Source organism: Accipiter gentilis, chromosome 12 (genome assembly GCF_929443795.1).
Source record: "Accipiter gentilis chromosome 12, bAccGen1.1, whole genome shotgun sequence".
Classification (NCBI taxonomy): domain Eukaryota; kingdom Metazoa; phylum Chordata; class Aves; order Accipitriformes; family Accipitridae; genus Astur; species Astur gentilis.
The window spans coordinates 4,475,696-4,502,170 of record NC_064891.1 but is presented as its reverse complement, the minus strand read 5'-3'; the positions used below and the strand labels follow the sequence as shown (position 1 = coordinate 4,502,170).

The following is a 26,475-nucleotide window of genomic DNA, read 5'->3' as shown; positions in this document are numbered from 1 at the left end:
CAGAATTCCCCAGAGCATGTACATGGATATTCTGTAGTAAAATAACACACACCCCCCTTATTCAACTGCAAAAATACTAAGTTTGTTCTCAAACTTTAATTAGCACTGACATGACTTATTCCTGAAATATACCAAATCACTTGGGTTTTCTCCAGTGCTTTAAGGTTCGTTATATATAAGTTAATTCAAGCAATGACAAAGAAAAAGATTTTCTATATGCAACCAGTAATTTATCACTGAAAACAGAATAATAAGGTTCACAGAAGTATAAATTAATGCCTTGTCCTGACACTGGCTTCCCTGAAGCAAAACACAGAACATGCCCCTCCACAAACACACAATTGTACTGATTTTACATGCTATGATAGTGTTACTGACTTCAAATATCCTCCTTATTCCCAGAAAGAAAAAGAAAAAAAAAACCAACCAACCCTAAAACCCCAAAACATCTTCTCTGACACTTGATGAATGCTATTCCCATCAGAAATCGAAACACAGCATTTACCTGGCAGAACCCTTGCATTATAAGGAGACTGAAGTGCAGTAGCTGAAAGATGTCACAATATCATCATGCTTGCTTGGTGAAAAGGAAAAATTAAAAAAAGAGAAAGATTAAGAATCATTCTTGACTTACTTCCATAAAATATTACCATTTCTAACACCAAAAACTACTTGCTGGTAACAACTCTCACTTCAAGGCAACAAAAGTAATTCTGATGAATATTCTCCTGGAAGGAATGCCCCCAATTCCTTAGAAGAGAAATACAATTCTTTTGCTGCCCCAAACACCAATGCTCCTTTTCTCAAAAGGAATAAAAGGCCAAGAGCATTACCCTAAAGTTTAAGGCACTTCAGCATGTGAAATCAACTGGGCTGTTCACGCACTTAAAATTAGGTAGTTGCTTGAATGGTGCTGAATTAGATGCACAAAGAGGTAGAAGTGAAAACAAAGTCTCGCTTTCACTCCATGGCAATGTGCTTGGTTATATATCAGTTAGGCCCACTTATGTTTCTAGACTGGGTGCTACTCACAGAAAAATTTCCCCAGAGATCTCTTGCAGTGACTATGAGAGCCACCTTTTTCTATACAATATTTCTTTCCCACACTTCTGCTGGGCAAGTAATGAAGAAAACCGATTTCCAGTAAGTTTTATCAAAAACAATCCAAAGCCCAGCACTGCTACCAAGAACAAAATTGTATTGATTAAACAGAAAAATCATTCTAATAATAACCTGATACACACATAATTGTGACAACTTCTGTACAAAGCAGTGGGGAAAAAAAAAGACAAAGAAGATCTGGTAACAAGACAAACAAGAGATTGAAGCAAATATAAGCAAAACTACAATTTAGTTCTTAAAGTGGCATTTGAAAGTCCCAGTCAGATCAGAACGTATTTTTCATTCTCAGAAGATGGTAGGTATTACGTTCAAGGTACCAACAAGTAAAACTAACCTCATGGCATTAAGATCAGCAATGACAATACATATGAATCTCATTCAATTTAGCTTAACTGTGTTCTTAATCCAACTGGAACTCTGCTGGCAAATTTCTTTATTTTGCATATTTCATATATAAAACTGAAGGCAGAGGAAGAGGTTTGAGTGAAGTGTTTTCTGAGGACAGGCTGTAGCAGAGCAGAATTGAATTTGTGGCCAACTTTTCTCCTAACCAAAATGCTTCATTAAGCTGAGGTGGTATGCTAACTGAACAGCTCAAGGAACAGGTATTTGATAGCAAATACTGCCTACTTGGTTTTTTAGATCCCCTTTAGAAAAAACAAAGCATACTATCACACTGAAAATACCATTGGAAGGGGACTAGGTTTTCTTCTCCATGTCTTTAGGGAACTGTAATCACTACGTGATGAATCAGAATTGCTAGGCAGAAAGGGTGTTGGTTTCAACTCCAAAGCATGTTCCTAGTTTTGCACTACCTGCCCATGCAAGACATACAGCTAACTCAGAAACCTGAAACATTGGCCCAGGGATTGAAAGCAGTACCAAACTGACTCATATGGGTCACTGTGGCTTATATAAAGATGAACAGAGAAGTCATTCTTAAGGAAAATATAATGTTGAAAAAGAAAATGCAGTTAACGTGTAGACTCAATTTGAATGCCTGGACCAAAACAGGAGAGGGCCTTTTTGAGGTGACTTAAAAAAAAGTCAAAAAAAACCCCAAACTGAGCCAAAACAGCCTTAAGTGATTTAAACTCCTATAAGAACTTAAACTTAATTCAGCTGTAATCTAGGTAGTGATGTTAATTATACAGCTGAGGTAAAGCAGTCAGAAGATGGCACAAATGGTAAATTTGGCATCTGAACAATGTTACTGGCACAGGCAAGGAAGACAGGGGAAGTAATAGCAGGAAAAAGCAAATAAGCTTGGCTTATACACCATTCCAATGTGCCAAGGCCAAATACATCTTCTGTGAAAGTGCCTCCCTACTCCTATTAATTTAAACACCAGTTGTGCCATCTACCAAAGTGCTCAGATCAATACAGTATTTTAGTCATGTAGATTACGGAGCGATGACTGGAGTGCTTTACATGCCCTTGGCATAAAGTCAAAAGCCACTGTCACACCAAGTCTTATTTTGCCTTTACAAATAATCACAAGTCTTATTTTGCCTTCACAACTAGAGATGAAATTATACAATAACTAAGTTCACATTGTGCAGCAAAGAGGTCAGTAAGCTAGATATCAATAAATCAATTTCAAGAAACAGTTTGGACTCAGACCTTAAGACCTCTAAACACATATAACGCAGTCAAGCATCTGCTTGATACATGCTAAAATAATAGTACTTTTAGTAGGGCTAACTTGCATTTTTTTCATATGTACACAACATAGGTAGTATAAGGTCTTTTACTAAAAAAAAAAAAAAAAAAAAAGTGTTCCACATATTGAACTGAGGCTCAGAGATATGTTTTTTTTCCCCAGGACTTGCCTCCCTCTGCAGCCTTCACCAAAGGACTTATCTCTCAGACAGTGAAATAAATAGCATCTGGGAATGAAACTCACTTACCATAAATAAGTTGTGACAATGCTCATATAAATGAGCTGACTCAGACATGTATTCACATTACACCTTCCTCCTTTCTACACCAGCAGAAACTGTGTCCTCACAGAGAAGTCACCACAAAAAAACCCCTAGGCCTTATCCCCAAAGGATGCTCCTCTACTATTTCTACAAAGCAGAAATTGCTTTACAGGGTCTTAATGAAAAACTGGAGTGTACCATTTGACCAGCATGTTTCTGTCACATCCCCTCTCCATGCAGCAACACCCACTTTTTAGATGATCACTTACTTTCTGAATAGGAGTAGGAAAGAAGTTATAGCAGGGAGGTGCCCTCAGAAAGGCCCTTCTACCACATGCCACCCATGAGGTAGACGATGAAGCTCAGCTGCTGCAACATTAACAGTTATGGAAAATTTGCACATTACTACAAATGCTGTTCTGTTCTACAAGGAGCAAGCCACGCTTACTTTCTTTGATTGTAAAGTGGATAAATTCCTGCAGCAGCGATGCGGATAGGAATGGTGCAAGGTAATTTTACACTAAGTAACATTCATCATAAAACTGTTAACATAGATGACAGTATCCAAGTCTCTTGTTAATTACTTGACTGTAAAACTTTAAGAGCTTTAAGTTGACGGGTGTTCTCAATGGAACAGATAAAATTAATTCCCCAGGAAGGAAAAATAAACCACATTTTAAAAAATGCATACTTCTATGTAACAATGCAAATGATGTTTTTCAAATTTCTACCTCTTCCTTCCCATCCCCTCACAGAACAGAATACATCTGTGAGATTTATAACAGCATTTTAACAGTGGAAATAAATGTAAAAGTTAACTTTCCAAGACTTTAACAACAGCAAATATGAGGTATGAAACAATATTTAGAGCCAAGAAAAATGTTATTATAGGAAAAGGTCTGTAGCTATTGTTGAAATAAAGAGTGTATTTCATTAAAGTGAGACCAATTTCTACTTACTACTAAATAGTCTTTACTAACTACTAAAAAACAGAACAAAATAGAAAAAACAACAAAATAGGATCTTCCAGGTATGTCACATATTCTCGCATGGCTTTTAGCTTTAGTAAGCAAGAGGTGAGGAAAACATTAAAATCAATTATTTTCAATATTTTGGGGTTTTTTTTTCCACGATGTCTAAACTACAAGACCCAACAATGCACTATAAAAAAGTTAGTGGAAGTGGAATTAACTAAAACAGAGGTATTTTAGAGAAGCTGTGAGAAAAACAGAACGCAGCACTTGCTGTTAACAGACTAGTGACACAGAATTTTCTTTTAAATAGCAAACGGATATTTGAAGAACAATACAATGTTTTAAGTAAGCTACTAAGGCTATGTTTCCCATAATAGAAGCAAATCTCATTGTTTGCAGCATGCATTTTTTTTAAGGACAAATCAGAAAAAAGGGCTCTGAGACTATTTTGCTCCAGATACTATTTCACATATGCACTATGGACAAGATCACACCTCGTTTGACCCCCCCATGCACACCTGGAACATTTTTGTCAACACTTTCCCAGCAAGCTCTGTGCCTTCCAACACTCCCATGCATCCTTATACTGAGTCCCATGGCATCTAACACCTGCCCTTGTTCTCTTTCTTCAAAAATACTACTTTAGCAGACTGCAACACAGGCTTTGTGTGATTTCAGTTATTCTGTACCAAAACCAAACAAAAAAAAAAACCAGCCAAAAAAGACCAGAAACAATCATTACAATAAAGGCATGTAGAGATTACCAAGGGCAAGCACTCCGTAGTGTTCACTTCGCTCTAGGACCGATGACGATAAAGGCAACTTTGCATCTGGTTTGGGAGTCAGCCACAGTGTGGACTTAGTCAAAGGTGACAGTAACAGCTAAATGTCCATTTCATTAAGAACCAAGGTAACAAATTACTAGCAGACTAGAAAATAAATCCCTGCTCCACTTCCCACTGTTAGTAAACTAACGTTTTCAGACTCAAAGGGGAAAAAAATTAAGACTGAACTGTGAGTAGTTATAAGGCAACGTAAAAGCCCTCTGGATCGCTCAGCTGCTTCTAACAAGGTATTCCAATAGATGGGTTATCCAAAACTCATAGTAATTTGCAGGAGGCAATACTGGTTTTAGATGACAGTTGGACTTATAAAAGCTTCCTTTCATCTTGAAGCTCTTTTACCCATAACTTTTGTTGGCAGATGGAACAAGACAAAGGTGCTGATGAATGTAAAGGGCAAAGAAAGAATGATCCTTCTTCCTTTGCATTTCCTTCCTCAGGCTGTTCTTATGACACATTTTGTACTCTAAACATCAAAGGTTCTTTCTAGGCCTGCAATGACAATTTTGAGACAGAAAATACAAAACTAGCACAAGCAGGATGTAAGGAGTATGTCTTTGCCTTTCTCCTGCATATTTTTCCCCAGAGCCTTCAGGTATGTCCATGTTGCATGTCATGAAGTACTATATTGAATGTCATAGTGCATGACAGAGTTATACGATTTTCACATTTGAAAAGTTGCTCTGCCTGTGGAGTGATTTTTTTTTTTAAAATCAGTATACATCTAATACAATTTTTGAATAAAGATGGTTATTTACACAGAATGCTGTGAGCCGCATACATATCCTGATGCACAGCAAATCAGCATGATGGTTGGTGTTGAGAAAGTGCAGTTAACTGAATATAGCTGGAAATTAAGGTTTAGGAGTCCTGTATTCTTTCCCTAGCTGTGACAGTGATTATTTTACAACTGGAGTCTATGGCATTTTATAATATTGCAAAGAATCCTGAGGCATAACTAATATTTATAGCATAATTTAAGGCCCCAGGTGAAAGACATATTCATCAGGACATACTATGACAATTAAAATTTGCTAGGAAAACAAAAAAGTCATTAGTGACATAAAAATTCAGGGTAAGTGTGAAGTGACCTGGGCTTATTTTTTCTGAAGGAAGTCTTCTGAATCATGCCAGCTGAAGATCTGCCCATGGCATTTTGAAATGTATGCTTATAGTTTTTCATAGAATAATTCAGGTTCAAAGGGACCTCAGCATGTCATCTGGTCCAACCTCCTGCCCAAAGCAGGGTCAGCTATTCTTTAATCCTTCACAAAAAGCCATTTATCATTCCCTCAGAGTTAAGTTATCAAGAGCATCGTGAATTGTTTACTAACCTGATTACAATGACGAATTAATCAAGCCTGAATTTTGCTAATCCAATTACAGTACCCTCAAAGAACTCAATGCATGTTTGGATGCACAATGCAGTTACTAGTGATACAGGGCAATTCATAACATTTTGAAGATTAAAGACAGTGTGGTTTATTTAGCACTGACTCTGCTAAGAGAGTGTAGACATAGGCATTCTCTGTTAAGGAGCCAAAGGGTTTAACACTGTGTGTTAAGTGTATATAATGGGAGAGAACGCTTACAATGGGTCTTCTATGGATGGGGAGCCAAAGCTTAAGCAGCCATCAGGAAGAGGGAACATTACTACAGGTCTGAGTGTGAGAGTGCACTTCACTAGCAGTAGCTCATGATTTATACACTGGGGCACAAGTCACAAACAGCACAACTGGCCACAACTAGCTTTTAATACAGAGCTGGTAGAGATCAGCTTTGCCCTGACAATATGGAGAATCACTTACAATATATTCCCTCTGTGCACTTTAGGAATGGCCGTGAATGGACAATCTCTTTGATTTGAGCTAATGTGTATACTTATCTTGGGGGAGAACAACAACAGAAAGAAAACTAAAACTATCATCTTTGATCACAGAATTCATTCCATGCAAACCTTCTTTACCTCAATATGTCACATATCCCATAAGATCAGTACTATTCTGGTGTTTCAGGAAGACAAATAATATTATTAGCAGAGAGAAGTTATGAAGACACAGCTTCTGTAAAGGTTTTTGTATCTACTTATTGTTAGTAAGTACTTGTTAACTACTGCAAGTTAACATACACTAAGCCTTTGCCTAGTCAGATTCCACTGACAAGACTCTTCAGCTGGCATAGATTGCTACTGCCCTATTGCCGATTTCTACATTTTAAATTATTCGGTCCAACAGAATCTAAGTCATATTTTCACCAATATTTTAATGTGCATTTTATACAAAATTGCTTTTGCCCTTCAAAAGAAAAGATGACAACAACACAAACTAATGGATGATGAACAACCGCTTATTTGAATTGGCACTTAAATTTACTCTCTAATCCTGCAACCATTGGGGATCTAAACAACTGTGACCTGATCACAACAAGCAACCATGAATATATGGATCTCAGTCTAACAGGAATACACCTGGAAGTACACTTATTTACCATGCATGTTTCATAACAACTGGGGTTTTTGTAGATAGGAATTGAGACATCGGTTAAATTTTATTTACCAAAAACATGAGTAAAAAAACCCCCAACTTTAAAATAAGATACAGAGTTGCAAGACTTGATTTAATCTACAGTTACGTATAGGTGGAAAGTTTAATGCATACTAGCCAAGATACAGAGCAGGTGCCAGTGAAACAAGCTAAAAATGAACCTTCTGCATATGGATGGAAGTTAGAGATTTGTGTGTGTTAGCAGAAAATAAAATGCATTACCTGACTTAAGGTACAAAGAGAAAGGCAGAAAAGAAAGACTAGCAGAGGCACTCCATACCCTTCAGCTGGTTTAGCCTGAGAATTCTTTCCAAACCCATACAGAACATCCCTAGTACACCTAGAGAAAGGCTACTTTTAAAACTGTTACCATAGATATCACTGGATAAATTTTTTTGTTACATCTGTTGATTTCTCTCTTCCTTTCTCCCCTCCACCTCCCCCCCCAACCCCCCACCACTTTAACTTTCCTCCATTTCCAAGTCTGTGCTTGTACTGAAGGTAGCCTCTCTGGATATCTGGACTTCAGTGACAACACACTGAATCTAAATTACCTTTATTTAAATGATGTTTTAAATTATAATGTACAAAACCTGTTGGTTTGCTTCTGGCTCCTGGGATGTTTACAATTAGAGAGCATAATGCTATAATGTCATCCCACTCCTAAATTCAAGGGTGCGTGAAAAAAGGAGACAGGAATACACACTGCACTCCAATACACATATTATGTACTCCCCGGCCCCCAGGTTTAAGAAGGCTGCATTCAAAATCCTCTGTAATACTAACATGATTAAATGGCTATGTTTAAAGGCTGTAAGTTCATAAGCTGTACTGAAATAATTTGTGTAGAAATGACACCACCTCTTTTCCCAAACACAAAACTTATCACAGTCTATCAAGAAAAAGCAGTATTTTTCATCGCTTATACAAAGGAAGCAATCCTCTTAACACTCGAAACAGGTAAATGCTATATATGTTATGCATATCCAATACAGTTGAAGAGTGGGGACATGGCAAAAATACTACTTTCTGGGTCTGTAGAATTCCACCAGGCAAACAATTAAGCAGTGCTTTGACTGATGGGGGCACTTTGACCAAAATTTGCTCTTTCCCACCTGACATAATAAGTCAAAATATATTTTATGTCATGCCCAGCTCCATTAATGTAAGTATATTTGCAGCTTTATGCACCATACGTAAAATATCCCCATAAAGCCAGCCACAGCAGCAGTGGTACCATGCTCCTTTGCATAGTCATTCTGCCCTTGCAGATCGGGTCTCGTACAGTCATAATTAAATTCAATCAGGACTAATTTATCTTGTATTTTAGCCAATATTATTGTACTGAGATGAGCTGAAAGTAGCTGTAGGGCTTTCTTTATTCAGTTATTACAGGAATCACATTTCTTTCCAACAACTAATAAATGGTAGCCAATACAGCTAGAGGACAATACAGTGGCAATGATGCCAAGCTACATAGGTTAAAAGACGTTTCCAGATACAAGTAAGAAGAGCACTTATGAGTGGCAGAAATACAAACTTTCAGTCTAAATGTACTGTTAACATATTCAACCTTTCATAAACTAGGTCAAACCCAAAGACTTCCAAGTTGTCTCTTACTACCAGAAAGGAAAGGATTGCTCAACACAATATGCAATGGTCACACTGAGCTTTAGATATACCAGTCAGGTAAATGCCTTAAAAGGGAATAAATAAGTGAAAACAAGCCAGTAACAAATGCTGAACAATTATTTTGAAATAACAAATAGTCTTGACTTTAGAATGAACTTCCCTGGCTCTTCTTTCCACCCATACCAAAATAAATTAATTAAAAAGACAACTGCACAGCAAATAATAAAAAGGCACATAAGTAAATGCTTCACAATTTCATTATATAAAAATAAGTCTGGTTGTACTAAATAATGTTATATTTTGATCATCTAATGCTATTGCTATTCTACTGCATGCTAAAAAAACCTCCACAGATACAGATTACTTTTCAGCATATATATTACTGTTCTCCATAGAGCTATAATGATTTATATTAGATGAGGATCTAACCCTGTTTTCTTTTCTTAAACAAATCCAGCATTTCACATGAAATCCATTTTGCAGAACATCTGTTTACTCTTCATTATTAATACATGATCATCACAGATCTCATTCTGTTATCTTCTGTATAAAACTAGCATCATGAAAGAAACAGCTTATGTATGAGGATTTCAGGATCTTAAGTACATTCTGTCCTTCCCAAGTCATAATTTTTTTTTTCTAACCAGATGACCGGTTTCCTGAATCAAATTATATTGTAATAATATCTGAGGTAGTTTTGCCTCTGAAATTGGTGTTCAGGCATTTTAAAATAAGATTAAACTTATAGGGAGATGCTGTCTTGGTCCAGGTGAAAAAAAAAAACTTTCTCTAAAGCCACTATTAGGGGGAAAACAAAAAATTCAAAGAATGTTCTACCACCAATACATAACATTTACCTCATTATGCTAACAATGCCTTTTAAAAGAGCTCAAACAAAAAGCATACAAGCAGACCAACCGAATGAGAGGAAGCTAAGGACAAGAAGGTACAGAGCAGCACTTTCCAATTTCTACTAAAACCATGAAAAAAACCCATTAAAATAAGTTAGGCGACCCTACATAGCATCATGGATATTACATATATTCAGCGGCTGTATGTAAGTGATGCAAATGATCAGCTGTAGCTTAACGCGGGTGAAAAAATACTGTCTTTGGGAAATGTTCACTTTTTTGAGATTTTTGCTGATACAGATGATCCTGTAGCCAAAGACGTCCCACAGCCTCCATCATTTAAGTAGACCCTGTGCTTAGCAGTCAACACTACTTGGCAGTAGTGTCACAAGTAGTAGAAATTCTGGCTCAATGCTTGCCTCAACAGATGAAAAACCTTTCAAAAATTGCTCTGCTGAGTTTCACCTATTTTCTCCCTACAGATTGCGGGGAAGGGCTTCCAGTTCAAAAAAGAAAGAGTAGAAAGCCATAACTAATGGAAAGAATTCAAAGTTTCAGTCATGAATTTTAGATCTTCATTACAATAGGAAAAAAAAAAAATTCTAACACACCCTCCAACATGCTGAATAAAGTCTTAACTATGAAAGCAGCCCCACGTCATGGACATATCACAAAGTGCTTTTAGTGATTTATCCATAAACTTTTAAAAACTGTCTTAATTGTTTTGAAGTCTTTTATACTAAACTACTTTTTTTTGTTAAGGGAAACATAAATGCCAATGCTTTATGTTAATTACATCTCCTGATAACAATAAGCAAACAACCATACTTTTCCAGATATCTTTTTTCTCACAAAATTGTCACCTCCCCTATGAATGTTATAAATAACTTATATGCAAATACATCTAGAAATGCATGACTAAAGTGCATTTAATGTATATATTAATTTGAAACATGCAATGCAGACGAGTTCTGGTCAGCATGAAGATTAATATAGAATATGTACCTAAAAAATGCACATAAAATTTATGGTGTTTATACTCTGCTTTACATCAGAGAGAGTAACGATCAGTGATAGACTGGTTTGTTATATAGGATTACTTTTTCATAGTAATACCTATTCTTTTAACATCTCAGTATAGGAAATGGAGGCATTAATCTACTGCACAATTTCACAAACAAATTAATATATTTGGGGCTCAGCTCTCATTTTTTGCCTTCAGACATAAAATGGAAGAATTATGAATTTCAGGATTAAAACAGAAGCATTTTATCTTCTTTCTAGAAATAAACATGCTAGAGCTCTCTGATGGCAATGAATGTTAACAAGTTTATACACATTTTGGAATGCCAACACATTTTTGCACATGCTTTTCCACTGCACCCTATGCATCTGGCCAAAAGCATCGTCATCTTTTCCACTATCCTTCAGCCCTTCCATGTAAGACGAGGATGTCAAGCAGTACCCTGACCTGTACCTTTCCGTACTTTAAGTACAGAAATTTCTGTCCACTCTAGGTCCAACTGGCCAAAGCTGAGGACAGAAATCTCACTACCTCCCATAATAAATCCATATTAAGGACTACTCAAAGAAGAAATTATAAGCTATAACTCTTAATTTTGTATGGCTTTTGGGATACTAAGTATAACATTATTTTGATAACTGCAGTTATTTTAAGGTAAAATTTTTTTAATCTCGCTGTGTTTCAGTGAGTGCTATCAGTGCTTCCAGTGGAGGGAAAAAAGTCCATTTCTAGAGCTAACAATTAATAATTCACTTATTGCCCATTACTTAGGAATTAGGTTAGCTCAGGAAATAAAAATTTTGCTGCATTGATAACTCTAGGTAGTTAATGTTTGCAAAACAAAGGGGTTTTTCCCCACATAAACCCCCTAAGATCCTTTTCTCTGAGGAAACAGCCTATATTACCACAGCCTTGCTGAGGCCCAGCAGAGGCCCAGAACCAGCATGATGTCTGGCATTTAGGCATTCAGCTTCAAAATTTGACTGCGTCCTATTGACAACATCTGTCTACAGCTATTAATCTGCCAGTCATAAAGCAGTTGTTGTAGTGGTGGCCCTGATTGTTTCTATAAATAAATATCAACATATCTCATCTCAGTCTTTCCTGGGCAAAGCATCAAACAGGCAAGATGACTTGGAGGAAATCCTCACAATTTTTTGCATCACCATAAAATTAGAGCTTTACAACAGTATTCCATTTGTTGAATATGGAAATCTTAATAGTTACCTCAAATATATATGTGATTACTACTGCTCTGGTCAATTAACTGGTGATGCTTTCTTCTGTACTGTAGTTTCCATTACTCTGATGAGCCAGTGACATCCAAGAGACACAAATTAATAGTGTTCTTCTCCTTTCAGAAATGAGGAAAATCTTTCTACCCTCTGTCAAAAATATTCTCTGGTTGCTTTCCCGATGTCCAAAACAACTAAAAAAATGGGGTTTCCCCACCTTTGTCAATATGTGATTACGCAAAAACAAATAAACACAGAGGTTTTTTGGTGGTTTGGTTTTTGGGTTTTTTGGGTTTTGGTTTTTTTTTTTTTACACTATCAACTTGTTTTCACTGTTGCCAATTCATGCTCTGAAAAATTTTTGTTCCCCACTGTACATGAACACTTAAAATGAGGAACATTTCATTAAAAAATCTGTAACAAAACCTACAAAAGACAATAAACTACCAGGAGATGGCAGAAGGTGTTGAACATTGTACCTGATGCAGGTGCCCAGGCACTGGCAGTGGGCGGCTGCAGGTCGGTCTGCGTGAGGAGAGGCCGGGGCTGCCCCGGGCCGGACAGAGCCGGTTCCAGCCGGCTCCAACCCACCCACCGCAGGGCAGGGCTCAGCCCCGCAGCCAAGATGGTGGCGCCTCGGGGAAAGGGTGTGTAAGAAAGGGTAAAAACCAAACCAAACAAACAAAAACAACAACAACAACAACAAACAACTTAAAAAAAAAAAAACCACAACCACCTCTGTAGCAGTTAGTAGAGAAGAGTTAGAAAAAAGAAAAAAAATGTGTGAGAAACAGCCCTGCAAACACCGAGGTCAGTGAAGAAGGAGGGGGAGGAGCAGGCACCTGAGCAGATATCCACGCTGAGGCTCATGGAGAGCCCTCAGTGAAGCACATTTATCCTGAAGGACTGCGGCCCATAGAGAACCCACACTGGTGGAGGGAAAACTGTGAGGAAGAACGAGCAAGAGAGGAACATTTACAGACTTGACTGCAGCCCTGACTCCCCATTCCCCTGGCACCACTCAAGGGGAGCAGACAGAAGAGCTGGGAATGAAAAAGTGAAGTTGAGCTGAGAAAGAAGCAGAGGGGCAGAGCGTAGAGGTCTCTTTGGTTTTCACCACCCCACTCTATTTTTAACTGGCAGAACATTAAATTAATTTTCCCTAAGACATGCCTGTTTCGCCCATGACATAATCTCCTTGTCTTTATCTTGACCCACAAGCTTTCTCACCTTTTCTCCTCCACCTGTCCTATTGAGCAGGGGGAGTGAAACAGCAGCTGGGTGGGTATCTGGCAGCTCTCCAACTCACCACAGATAGAATAGTAACATGAGGTTGTATGCTGCAGATACAGCAAGGCAAAATCTTATTGACTGCAATACTCCAAATTAGAATATTTCTCCTCACAAAAATGCTGATACCTTTTCCTCCTCATATGCTGCCCAGTGTGAGCACCATACGCATACAAACTGAATATCGGACTACAGATTTCCTGTGTAAATTTGAAAATGCTACCCAACGTTGCAGCTATGGTAATTTTTTTCATACTTATGTGACAGACATACATAATGGATGTGAACTTTGCCTTTAAAAGTCAGAAAACTTCAGTGTTCTTGCAAATGAAGACCACTCCATCATAAAAGTACATAAACACATGATTAATTTTAAGCACATAATCCCACTTCAAAAGAACAACTCAATGATTCAAGTTAGCTACTCAAAATTTAAAGTAAGGCAGATGATAGTGATTTGATACTTCATTTCTTAGAGGTATATGGGCAATGTTTGGGGAGTGGTTTACCCAGAAATAAAAATAAGATACGGAACTTAACTGTTTTAACAAGGTATTTAAAAGCATATGTTTTATTCTAGTTTTAGGACTACTTTCTTTGCTGACTATGGAAAGTAAATTTCTTCCACCACAACAGAATGATTCTACATGTGTCTTACCAGTTGTCATTGGATTTTAGTTTTCCCACAGGCTTTCCTAACCTGGCCATTAGGTAGGAAAAACTGTACAAAACTAAGTGTTAAATATGACTTGAAATTGAGTTTTACTGACTCTCTGACAGTGTACTGCAAAATATAAAATCCCATCTGCAAGAGAAACTATATGTCCTTATTCCAGGAAATGCAGTTTGGCCATAACTTTTATGCCCTCAGAAATGCGTAATTTACATTCTTTCAATTTAAAAAGGTCACTCTAAAAGGTGTCACCTTTATAAAAGCTGTTTCAATAAAACTTTACTTCCACGCTGTATTTTAAAATTAATTTGACCTTGAATTCTAAATTTCAGAAAGGTGAGTATATAACACTTTTTTCTGGACAACCATTTTAAAAAATATATAGATATTTGACAGTTTATCCACTACCTTTTAGACCACACATTAGGACACTTGGCAAAGAGAGATGTGTTCCACCCTAGCTCTTAGGAAAGCATATCCTATAGTTTGGAATGTACTACATCGGTTCACTTAATTACAATTTTTTTAACAGTTAGTTAAAAAGCTTAATAGACTTGCATTTCTGGCTTCCCAAGATGACAGAAGACAAACCAATTATTTTACATAATTATGCCAATAAGGGGAAATACCTGAATCCCTTCAACAGGATTTTAAACCCGATCTTGCAAGGAAATGTATAAGGTATGCATCAATATTTAGTAACAAAAGTAAAATCACCAAATACTAACTTATTTAAACAAAGTGAAAAAAAAACCACACAACACCACACACACAAAAAAAAAACATCCAAAAGCTAAAAGAAAATCAGCTTCTTGTATTTCTTATAGCACGTATCTCTTGAGACAGCGATCAGAGATCAACTGGCAACTCTAAGTGAACATCTTCAAAATATCACATTCCTTATTACCCCATAACATCCAATATAGGTGCAGTGAAACAATACCTCTTGCTAAGGTGTAACTCACCACAAGGCAAGTTGTTTTTATGTATTGCCTGCCTCCTGCAGTAGTGTAATATAGTTCATTTCTTAATGGTCCTTGCATTACGGGTCAACATCTTTTCTTCAAGGATCACCAGATTTGCACTCTGAAGTGGTTTTCCTCTATTCAGACATTTAGCCTTACCTATGTTATTTCACAGTTAGCAGATACCAGCTGCATTCACATAATTTCTTCCTGTACTTTTCAGTACAGAAATTATATATAACGTATTGCAAGTCCTCTCATGCCCTTTTCTCCTTGATACTGTCTTACAAATCACTAAGTCATTCTTCATAGTTAATCTGTTATCTCCCTACCCACTAAATGTGACACTTTATACCCCTAGTTAGTAATTGCTCTCATGGCTTTGTCCTCAGCCAAAAGACATCTTTGCACTAAGTTTTTCACATTTCAGTTCTCTCAAACTTTTGTTAGCACATGACATTATTTGTGAGAACCAGAGCTTGCGAAATGACTGAAGTGATTTTAGACTTCAATTTCTATGGCTCACTTCTACAACATATCTGACAATATATCTCTCCTGGGAAGAGGAAGAGAAGTACTCTCCTTAAGATTTAGGATTTTTCTCTGCTTTCTTATATATAGGTTGACAAAGCAAAGGTATTTTGTCCTATGGTCACAAGGAAAGCACTAATTGGAGAAACAGACAATAGCAACAGACAAGTGGTGAAAAATAACTGCCAGCTGAACTCCTGTTAAACTGGGTTTTAATCCCTATTAGAAAGAACAGGGTGCCTGTGAAGACAGGAAGATTTTTTTTTTTGGTTGAGCGCAATGTCTGTATGCAAATACACTGCCCTTCTTATTAGCAGCTGTGTTTGCAGTTTGAATGTATGCTATAGTTAATGCTTTCATAAATTACTGATCTAAATGGTTCATGTGAAAAGCATGGAAAGATATTCCTGAGGCTTACAAAAGCATATAAATAAATATGCTATAATATACACATTATTTTTCTTAAATATTTTGTTCATAGTGCTCAGGATTATCTGTTTGCACTTTATGAACAGAAGTACACTAGTCCACTATAAACATCTACAATAAATATTGTATGAGAGTACTTTCAAATGTAGGGAAGATTCTAAAATGTACAAAGAGCTCTACGTTGGTGGTATCCATTCAGGAAATACTTGATGGAATATTTTATTTTCATCACCTTTATCTATATAATTATGCATTTACTGTGTCTGTTGTAAAGTCTATTCAAATAGGGGGAACACTTTTGGAGCAGTACTAGCAATACTTTCTCAAGCGTACAGAAAGAAGTGAAAAGTTGAGATCAGCACACAGACTCTGTCAGGAACATCTACATGTCCTAATTTCCCACTCTCTAAAGACTTACGTATGTGCATCATTTTCTACATGTGCAGATTTCTCTGTAGATACCTGAGCTTCTTACATACTTGAACATAAGCATGATACATGAGCCTTTGCAGGACTGGGATCTTTTCCAGCTCCTACTGACTTCAATGGGAATTAGTTTATCCTTCAGCATATATTGTCTAACAAAAAGCCTGTTAATGTAATTAGACTAAAGATAATAGATCAGCTGGAAGTATCAATAATAATTGGGGCTATTTCAAATGCACCAACACCTAAATTTTCCTGCAAATCATTAAACTGAGAATCTTCTAGCTTTCCACGTTACCTTTTCTCCCCGTTTTTTTGTGCTTGCAAATGCAGGAAGATTTAACTTCTCCATTTTCAAGTAATGGATTTTGCACATCAATACAAACACAATACCAAGATGGTAAAGAAAAAAAAATCACCACTTATAAAAAAGGACATGCCAACAGTTCATTTTCTTCTGCTCTTTGAATTACCCATTACAGAAATACCTTTCTCAACTCTTACTGGAAAAGAAGATGATGGTACAAATTTGGACTGTGAAGACAGTCTCCAAATTGAGAGACAATCATCTTTAAGATTGTTGCTACTGAGTCATAAAGAGAGGTCAGTTGTTTGTTTTGGTTTGGTTTTTTGGGTTTGGTTGGGGTTTTACTGAGAGCAAGAGAAACAGTTCAATACTGTTTTTATGTTAGAATCAAGACAACTTTGTTAACAGGCTAAAACAAACCATACTTCTTAAACATCATGCGTAAAGGCAATGGGCTGACACTGTCAGCCATTTTTTCACATCAGCAAAGAAACCTGCTGTCATCAGTAAGACCATGTGAAAACAAATAAGCCCACAGTCTGTACCAGGGATGATATTATTTCTTGCTGAATAAGCAAGTCTCTTAACAGAGATGGCACTTAGATCTACCATCTGGGTTTCTAGAAAAATTGAGGAGGAAATTAAGGTTAGGAGATTGAGAATTTTCAAAAACTTCTTCTCCAAAACCACAGCATAATGTTTATACAATAAGCTAATATAATAGTCCTAAATTACTCCTAAACAAAAGATTTATTGAGAGGAGTCACAATGCAAGTTTGATTTGATTACATTACTATTATATTACTACAAACTGCTCATGAACTCAGTCCTAGCCAAGAAGTGGGAAGCAAGATCAATTGCAAGGTAGTATTCAAAGCATTTAAGACTAGAAATTTCCTAAAAATAGCAGTCACCCCTACTCCCTTCTCTATAATAAACCCATAGACTTGCTCTTCAGTGAGATCCCATCTGGACAAATACCTTTTCTCACACAGAGTAACAGTCCAAAATTTCCAAACCACATTGTTTCACTGCTGCAGTCCTTGCAACGCAGCCAGAGTCTGATCCAGTGGACTATGAAGCAAACAGACAGGCTTTCATGGCCAATACAGAACCATGACCAATAAAGTGTCCACCCCTATACAAAAGTCATTGTAGCAGGTTACTCTAATTGGGTATCTGCATGAAAAATGTCCAACTATCCTGTTAGATCTTTGATTTCAAGCCAGGGCTTTGTCTATATTGCCAAGTGCCATCCCTTTCCCACAGATTTTTTTGTGCATGCATGCATCTATGTACAAACACACACAATTTAAAATACTCTATTCACAGGTGTGGGAAGAGATAATTGACTTTCTGTCAACGTTCGTAGAAGCAAAATAGTTAAGCAAGTAGAACAGTTCTGCTGTTGTGGTACAAAGAATTCCTGTTCTGAAAGGGATACATTCTGAAAAGGCTTTGTTGATTTTAGCACTACTAGTCTCCTTCTAGTTAATATGTTTAAAATCAAAATCTCAAATAAAGATGACCTATTGAGAAATATTAATATACGATTTTGGTGCATTATACTCAGCCTTTTCTCTGACACAAATTGGACATTACAACATTAAAAAAAAAAGTCACACTTCTGTCTGCATATTTTGTGCCTTACAAGAAAAAAACATGAACACCACAGTTATTTTGCTAACTGAGATTCAAATCTCTTCCTTATCCTCCAAGGTGTATATTTTCTTTGTGCATGGTTAGTAAACTTTAAGAGCTGAATAAAGTTGAAAAATCCAGAGCTCAGACATTTTATGTTATTCTCTTTCAGTTGCAATGCATGGTCTTGTACAGAATCTGCAGGAATATTACATTTGTGTTTTCAAAATGGCTTCTTCTATACCAATTGTCCTAATGATCAAAAGACATGAATTATTAGGAAGAAAACAGAAAAACTGAGTGATAAGGTTTTCTGCAATCAACGTCTCCACTATGTATGAGAATGGGACATCATTTCACCAAAACAATCCATCTGTGAAGTATGCTAAGGGATGACTGCGTTTGGATACAGCAATTAATCACCACATTATTTATAGCACTTCAGAAGCAGCTTACAGTACATTAATCAGGGATAACTTCTGCTTAATTAACAGAGCTGCCAAAAATGTCAAACAAGACCATAAAAAAAACAGAATTGAGTAAGAAAGAATTTGCAAGGGACTGGTAATGATGAAATATTCAAAGTTCCTCTTCAGCAAGGTCTTCTCCCTGTTTCACTTCCTACAGCACCAATAAGCAACAAATTCTACCTACAAACAACTACACTGCATGACTATATCAGTAGCACCAAATACAAGTAAAAAGAAAACAAAGCAACAAGAAGTTGACTGCATCAGTTTTAGTGCACTGCCATGCACACAGACATGTAGCAGTGGAAGACATAGGAAATGAAGAAGGAACTTTTCTTTTTTACTTTTTAAAATCTTCCTTTGTGTAACCACTGGAGTGAAAAGGTGCACAGATTACACCCAAATTCATTGTCTCTGCTACTGCAGGGATTCTGTTAGAAGAAAAGGAATAGCACAGGGTTTGCTATTTAATCTGCTTTTCAAATCACGATTCTATGGAAGTCTCTGTATTATGTAGAGGCTCATAAAATAAAATCCTATTTGCCAGAAGTGTGAAAGACGGTGTAACTCTTCCATTCAAAGTACTTGAAAATAAGTTTAGCAATTAAAACTAAGTAAAACATTAGTGAGATATGGGGAACATGAGTAATTTGCATGTTAGGCATATGCAAATTAGAAAACAAGATCTGGTTTAAAGGAATAAAGAACTTCATAAAATTACATGGCTATTAAAAGTAGCTTATATGCTAAGAAGTATTCTGATTTACATAAGCAAATTTATTTCAATTACTACATGCAAATGGTAATTATATCAAGTAAAAACAAATTTTTATTGAAAGCACATATAATTATAGAAAACATTAATGAATCTTTCAAGTTTAGGTCTTCAGTAAGAAGGGATAATGAACAAAATATAGAAAAAATGCTGTTATTATTCAGCGCACAGCTGAAAGTTTAACTATGAAGCAACTGTAATTGGGTTTCATCAGTCTCTTTTAGCACGGTGTCTATAGATTTCCAAAGGAATTAAGATTTCCACTGGAAATATCAGTGAAGCATTCATTGTTCCTTGCCATACTTTAACATCCCATAATAAAAATACTCTTTTTCTCTGTTGAAACTGTGTCTGTCCTCATGTAAACAGAGATATCTAAATCTATGATTAGTCTAACATTTTACATGTATTAAAGATGGGTACATTTAGGAACTTATCTTTAGTCTAACAGCATTCACAGAAGTCTTCATGAAACTGTCACTTGACACCAGAACATGCATGCACAATAATATGTATGTTTCTACGTGTATTGTGTTTATGAAATGGAAGAAAATGAAATGGACTGATAGTGGAACCCTCTACATTTCAGAAGTGGTTGAAGAAACATCCACCAATTTATGTGAAGAATTATTTCTGTGTCTCTTACAACTGAAGGAAAAAGAATTTCAGGACCTACAAAGACAGAAAAAATCACCAACAAATTCATTTGCAAAATACAGATCTACATAAAAACCACACCAAGCTCTCATTATGCCTCCTCCCCCCCCCCCCCCCCCCCCCCCAGTTAAAAGTTGCTTGTCCAATAGTAGAATTTTGGGCAGTATAAAAGACGACTGCCAACACTTTTAGTATAGTCATTTCAAATCATTCACATGGTTACCATTTGTCTCCTCGTACTGGTTACAAAGATTGCCATGTAGTCACTGAAAACACACTTAAAGGGCTCAAATTAAATATTCAGGTTACCTGGTAACAGTAAAATCTCCAGCCACATAATTTCAAATTATTCTGGAAAATAATATTCCCCTCCCAATACTTGTGTTTTGATGACCTCACTGAGCTTTCTCCTGACAGCTCAAGTGCCTTTGAGATCAACGGGGCCTGGGACAGGAAGATGGAACCCCTGTATAGCTATGTACTGAAAGGATTAAGAAATATGGTTTACACTATTTTGTCACAATACTGTTTAACTGAAACTATCAATCAAGAAGCCTATACATTACTCCATTTTATTATACAGCACTTTTTAATGTTTTGTTAGTATTCATCAAATGAAGGATGACAGCATGTGAGCATGTATAGTAGCATTCCCTGTCAGTGATTCAGAGCAATAAAACACTAGATTAGTCAATTCTCAGCAATACCAGGCAGATGGTATGGATTCTTCAAATAGGTGTGGAGACCTAAAACGTCCTCTACCTTTACACAGTGACAGTTCACTACAATGAATTGCTTTAAATAAAGAAAAAGAAAAAAAAAAAAATCTAAAGTGGATGCAACAACCTGATTATTCTTCAGGCATCCCAGACTCAGAGTGACTTAAATGGCAGTCCAGCATGTACTGGAAATGGCAGATCAGTCTCTAAGGGATCTTACAATTCCTACCTAAAATGCAACTCAGTTCGCTATTTCCTGACAAATCCTTTATGCCTGAAACAAAACACTATCCACCCGAAGTCACTATTTCAGTAAAAATTGCATTAGGTCCCCAGAATCACAAATACAAAACTTACTCCTAAGTATCTCTACAACTCATTGTAAAATATCCCTTTCCTTTCTTTTCTGCAGAAGTCCTTTTATCACTGATAACTGTTCTTAGGCAATGTTCTTTCACCACTGATAAGTACTCCTAGACTGACAGACTATGCCAGACAGATAAAACTGATGCAGATAAGCAGTTTGAGCATTTCATAGAACAACAAATGAAAAGGTTTCTAGAAATGAATGATAACAGAAATAACAACACAAGCCCAATGAAAAACCTCTAAACACAATGAGGGGTAGAATAATTGCCTTCACTTTACACAGAAATGCAAAAAATACAAATAAATATGAGAGACAGAAAAGGCTCCATCTGTAGAAAAACAGCATTCTACTTTGAATCAGAATGCATTTAAAAATGCAATGTAAGAAAACCCAGCCAGGCAATACCTAAGCTCTCTATATCAGAGTCAAATCAAATAGCTCACCATATTTGGCAACAAAATCAGACCTAAAAACTGAAACTATTACGAAGGCCTATCTGAGAAAGTAACAGTCACCACATGGTCTTGTGAAAGGTTCTGTACAACACAAATTCGTTACATGCAAACCAAATGACATGGCATCAGCTTTCACCAACAACCTCAGAGACACTTTAAAGTCAACAGGAGGATTCTCCTAATCTTATCCCTAAAAAAAAGGAACAGAATATCTCCTTATCACATGCCAGCTCTGAAACAAGAAACAAACTTCAGCCAACCAGTGAAAGAAGGAGAGATCTTTTTGCATCTCTCAAGGAAAACTCAAACTCACTGAACCTCCCCAGGTCCTAGAAATAGCTGCAGGCATTTATATAGGCAAATGTCTACCAGCTACCAGGCAACTTTGTCAGGTTGGCCCAAAATCACGATCACAGTCCATCTGAATGAGACCTAAGCCTCAGAGAGAACTCCCTTTAGTGTGAAAAACTATTGCTGAAAAATAGTTATTTTGAAACCCCAGGGTTACTTGCATTTTCACATGTAATTCAATTAGTAACATTGAGACTAAGTGAACTGCAGTAAAAAAAAACAATCATCAGGTGAACCTTGTGGTTTCTGTGGTTTCACACTTCGCCTTTAATACCTGTCCAACACGATACAGGATTTTCATTCTGAACCAGCTACCACTGCAGCGGGACAAATAAATAACAGAACTACTTAGGAGTCATGTGCAATGCATTCTGCATAGAATATTAGGTTGGAAATGAAACCATGCATGCTAGTAATCAAAGGAATCAGCTTTCACAGGGAAGCTAATCCTCTTTTAAATCTAAGAGACACAAATAAATCTAGCAAAACTGTACCCCACAAAATCTTTGTCTTTCACTAGCAGATGTTAAAGAGCAATCAACATGATTTAGCAGCATTCCTGGAACTGACATTTTACTGGACAGTTTCTGATTAGTATGAAATATGTAATTAGGAAGTATTTTGCATGTCTGAATTAACTAGACATTGGAAATAACTATATTAAGGATTAAACAGTGATTTGGCCAAAAAAGTTATTTGGTAAAAAAACCTGAATGTCCTCTTCCCTACTTCCTTTATTAGCTATGACTTTGAGCTTAACTTTAGCACGCCTTTGAAAGCACTGTGTTTATCAGCCTTAATTTTATGTCTCAGCCTAATGTAAAACACAGCCACTTACCTCATACTCAGTGGCCTTCCTGAGCGCCTCTGTAACCAACTCTTTGGAAAGCTTGTAATACAATTTCATTCACTGGGCAATTTTTTTTTTAAAGACTATGCAGCAGTGGAGTTCATAGGAATTCATTTCTATTTTCTTTTCCTCAGATGCCTAGGAAGATTTTGATATTTCTGTTGATCCTTGCTATGCTAACAAGCTAAACCGACTGTGCTCTGACAAAAGCAAGAACTAATGAATAAGAGAACAAAACAACATAAACCAAAATAATATATATACTACTGATATAAGACAGGTCTGTGATAAGACCAGGAATGAAATTACAGTATGGGCTCTGTGAATCTACTAAGGTAGCTGATGATCCCTATTTCATTATCATACATGTCAGAAAACACTTACATACTAAAGAAACTTTCACTGTACTTGAATTTACATCTCACCACAGTTCTGATTCTCAGACTTTCTTATGTTACTTTCTTTAAACACGATAGCCTACGAACATATTTTAAATATAATTCTTGTACTTTAAAAATATTCAATCAATCTAACATTTCAAATCAGCTAACCTACAGTGTACTCTTAGATCAGGATCAGTAGGCTTTCTAACACTCAATCTGAGAAAGAAATATTGCTATACACACAACATATATGCATTGTCAACTCTCTTCCTTTGCCATTCTCTTGTGGTTTTCACATCACTCCTTTCCTAAGTGACATTGGTGCTAGTTAGCATTGGTGCCAAATTCCCATTCTTGTTCTTTCAGCCACCTGTAGTTTCTACCAGCTCTGCGCACTCCTCTTCCTCTCTGTCTCCACCCTTTCTCATATAGCACATTCACACCTTCCCATTCTTCACCACTGTTATTATTTTCTTCCTTTCATCACAAATTCACACTTTGTCTCTCCTTTCCCATACTTGTGCCATCATTCTAAAGCTCCTTACCCTCCAGCAATTTGCTGCTTAGGAGCTTTCTCAATCAGTGGTGGTATATTTATATTTAACAGCCCTCTGAAATATCTTTCCCTGCTTTTGTGCACTTGCTTTTTTAGATCCATAAAAACCACTCAGCATCCCTAACACCCAACAGCACAGTTTCACACAGCTTAGTTATGTCTTCTGAGGAGCATCTTCTCTTGCTCGTTTTCAGACTGCCTCTGCTAGCTTCATTTGATGCCCTATTGTTCTTGTAGAGAAAGAAACTGTAAATAATAATTCTCCATTCATCTTCCTTCAGCCTAAGAATGATTTCTAGATTCCTGTCATATACCCTTTAGTCACATCTTTTTCTAGTCCAAAGAGCCCTTGATTATTCAGTTGCTACTTCAGAGAAAGTAAGTCTTTAATAAATTTTATCATTCTTTTTCTTACCTTTGCAAGTGCTAACATACACATCTAAGATAGTCTTTTAGATGTGGGCATACTGTGAATGTACATAAAGCCTCGAAAAAAGGTTTTGGGGAGTTTTCCACTCTTTTCCCAATAATTTCTAATGGCCTAGAACTATTCATTGCAGCACGTACATCTCATTCTTGAAAAGCAGTAATTAATTTGTTACCCACCATTGTGTATGACTGCAATTTGGATTTCTTCTACCTCCATTTGCACCTCCTCATATTTACTTTGAATTTCATCTGCTTTCTTGCTGTTCTTAGAAGTTGCTCCTTCTCTTCATTACCCTAACTAGCTTAGCAATCTCACAAGAATTTCATTATTAGTCACTATAAACCCACTTCTCCAGAACATTCAGACCCCAGTGTAAAATCCTACGACATCCTCTCCATTAAGAAAACTGAACACTAATTCCTACCCTGTTGTTTCGGGGGATTTTTTTAGGTATTTCTCCATGTTGAGTACCTCTCATTTTCTCCCATGGTTATTTTTTAGTTAGTTTTTTCAATAGTCTCTTTGGTGAGAAACCTTTTCAAACACTTTCTGGAAACCTAAGCACATCATATCAACAGGACTACTCTAGCCCCCAAAGTGAATTCTAACAGTAAGGAGTGACTAAATAAGCTATGTTGAGTCCTCCCCAGTATAACATAGTTATTTATATGTCCAATAACTATTCCTTTTTTACAGTTTCTATCAATTTGCTGAATGCAGACTGACTGGTTAGTAGTTCCCTGGACACTCTCAAAAAATTGTTTTATAGCTTGACATCACATTAATGTTACTACAACACCTTGGTACCAAGGAAGTGTTAAGCAAATGGCAACGCAGTAAATACAGTTCAACCATTTTACCCTTAAAGGTCCTCTAGAACTCTTAGGCAAATGCCACCAGTTTCAGATATTTTTAACCAACATTTACTGCTGTCTCTTCTACTGAATTACATTCTCTAATCAACTGGGGGGGGGGGGGGGGGAGAAAAGAAAGAAAGAAAAAAAAAGATGTCACCATGTGGGGATCTGCCCAATTTATTTTCTATTTACTGCAACAAATCCTTCTTGTGTGTGCATGCACTTTGCTTCAACTTCTTGCACTCTGATCATCCACTAGCCTGACAGACACCCCACACCTCATGAGTTAGAGAAGTCTTTGGAAGTTCTTCCTCAGTCTTGTTTGCTCTGCCTTACTGCATTTTTTACATTTAACCTCACAGATTTTACATTCTTTTTCTATTTTTGATATTTGAATGGGGATTCAATGTTGTGAAGAACATTTGTGTATTTAGTAATCTTCTAATCTCGTTGTTTAAGAATGATGCTTTTTTAATTTGGTCTTTCTAAAATGCTTTCATGCATTATTTTTTTTAGCTTCCAATACAGTGGCTTGAAACAATATCCATATCATCTGTAAAGATGATTTTTTTAGCTGCCTCTCAGTTTCTTTTTAATAAACATCCTCATTTTTCTAAAACTCCATTTGTGGAATTAAGTACTGACTGCTGTCTTGGTTCTTCTGACTTCTGTTGTTCCTGGAAGGATGTTGAATTTAAGCACGTTGTTACAGAACATACTTTGGTAATAACACTGTGTCAATAAACTGCCCCTCTATTGATTCTCTCATTAGCTCCCTCAGTGAAGAGTCATTTATGGTGTCTAAAAGTTTAGACTGAAATGACTTGACAACTACTACCCAATTGACATGGGGAGGCAGCAATCATGGTGAGCTGAAATAATACATTTCTCTTGTGTTTCCTGACAATTGTCTCTGACCTCTCCTGGTATGCCACATTCTCTGTTTCCACTGATCAAGCGCTTACCAACAGTCTTATTACTTAGACTAAATTTAGGGCTGGAATTTCAATAGGGATTCTTAATTACTCCCTGACATAGTTAATTTGTTTATCTGATAAACTTTGCATTACTTTCACCACATAGCACTGTTTCTCCATGTGCATGACCTACTCTTTCATATATTACCTTGTTACTATCCCAATACTTCTTTTCCTTCCAGAAAATTCCCAGTGTGCTTTTTACAGCAATAGCC

The 26,475-nt window shown here is 36.7% G+C and overlaps 1 protein-coding gene across 3 annotated transcripts in view; it reads right to left on the bottom strand.

Moving 5' to 3' along the window:
* GRID2 (glutamate ionotropic receptor delta type subunit 2) overlaps positions 1–26,475 on the bottom strand; it is a 744,443-nt gene that overhangs the window by 675,990 nt on the left and 41,978 nt on the right. Inside the window, exon 1 of one of the 3 annotated variants that reach the window (XM_049815126.1) lies at positions 21,960–22,047. The exons of the other annotated variants lie outside the window; for them this stretch is intronic. The gene's annotated coding sequence lies outside the window, so the exon portion shown is untranslated. Of the gene's footprint in view, positions 1–21,959; positions 22,048–26,475 lie in introns of those variants that run through there. 3 annotated transcript variants of the gene reach the window in all.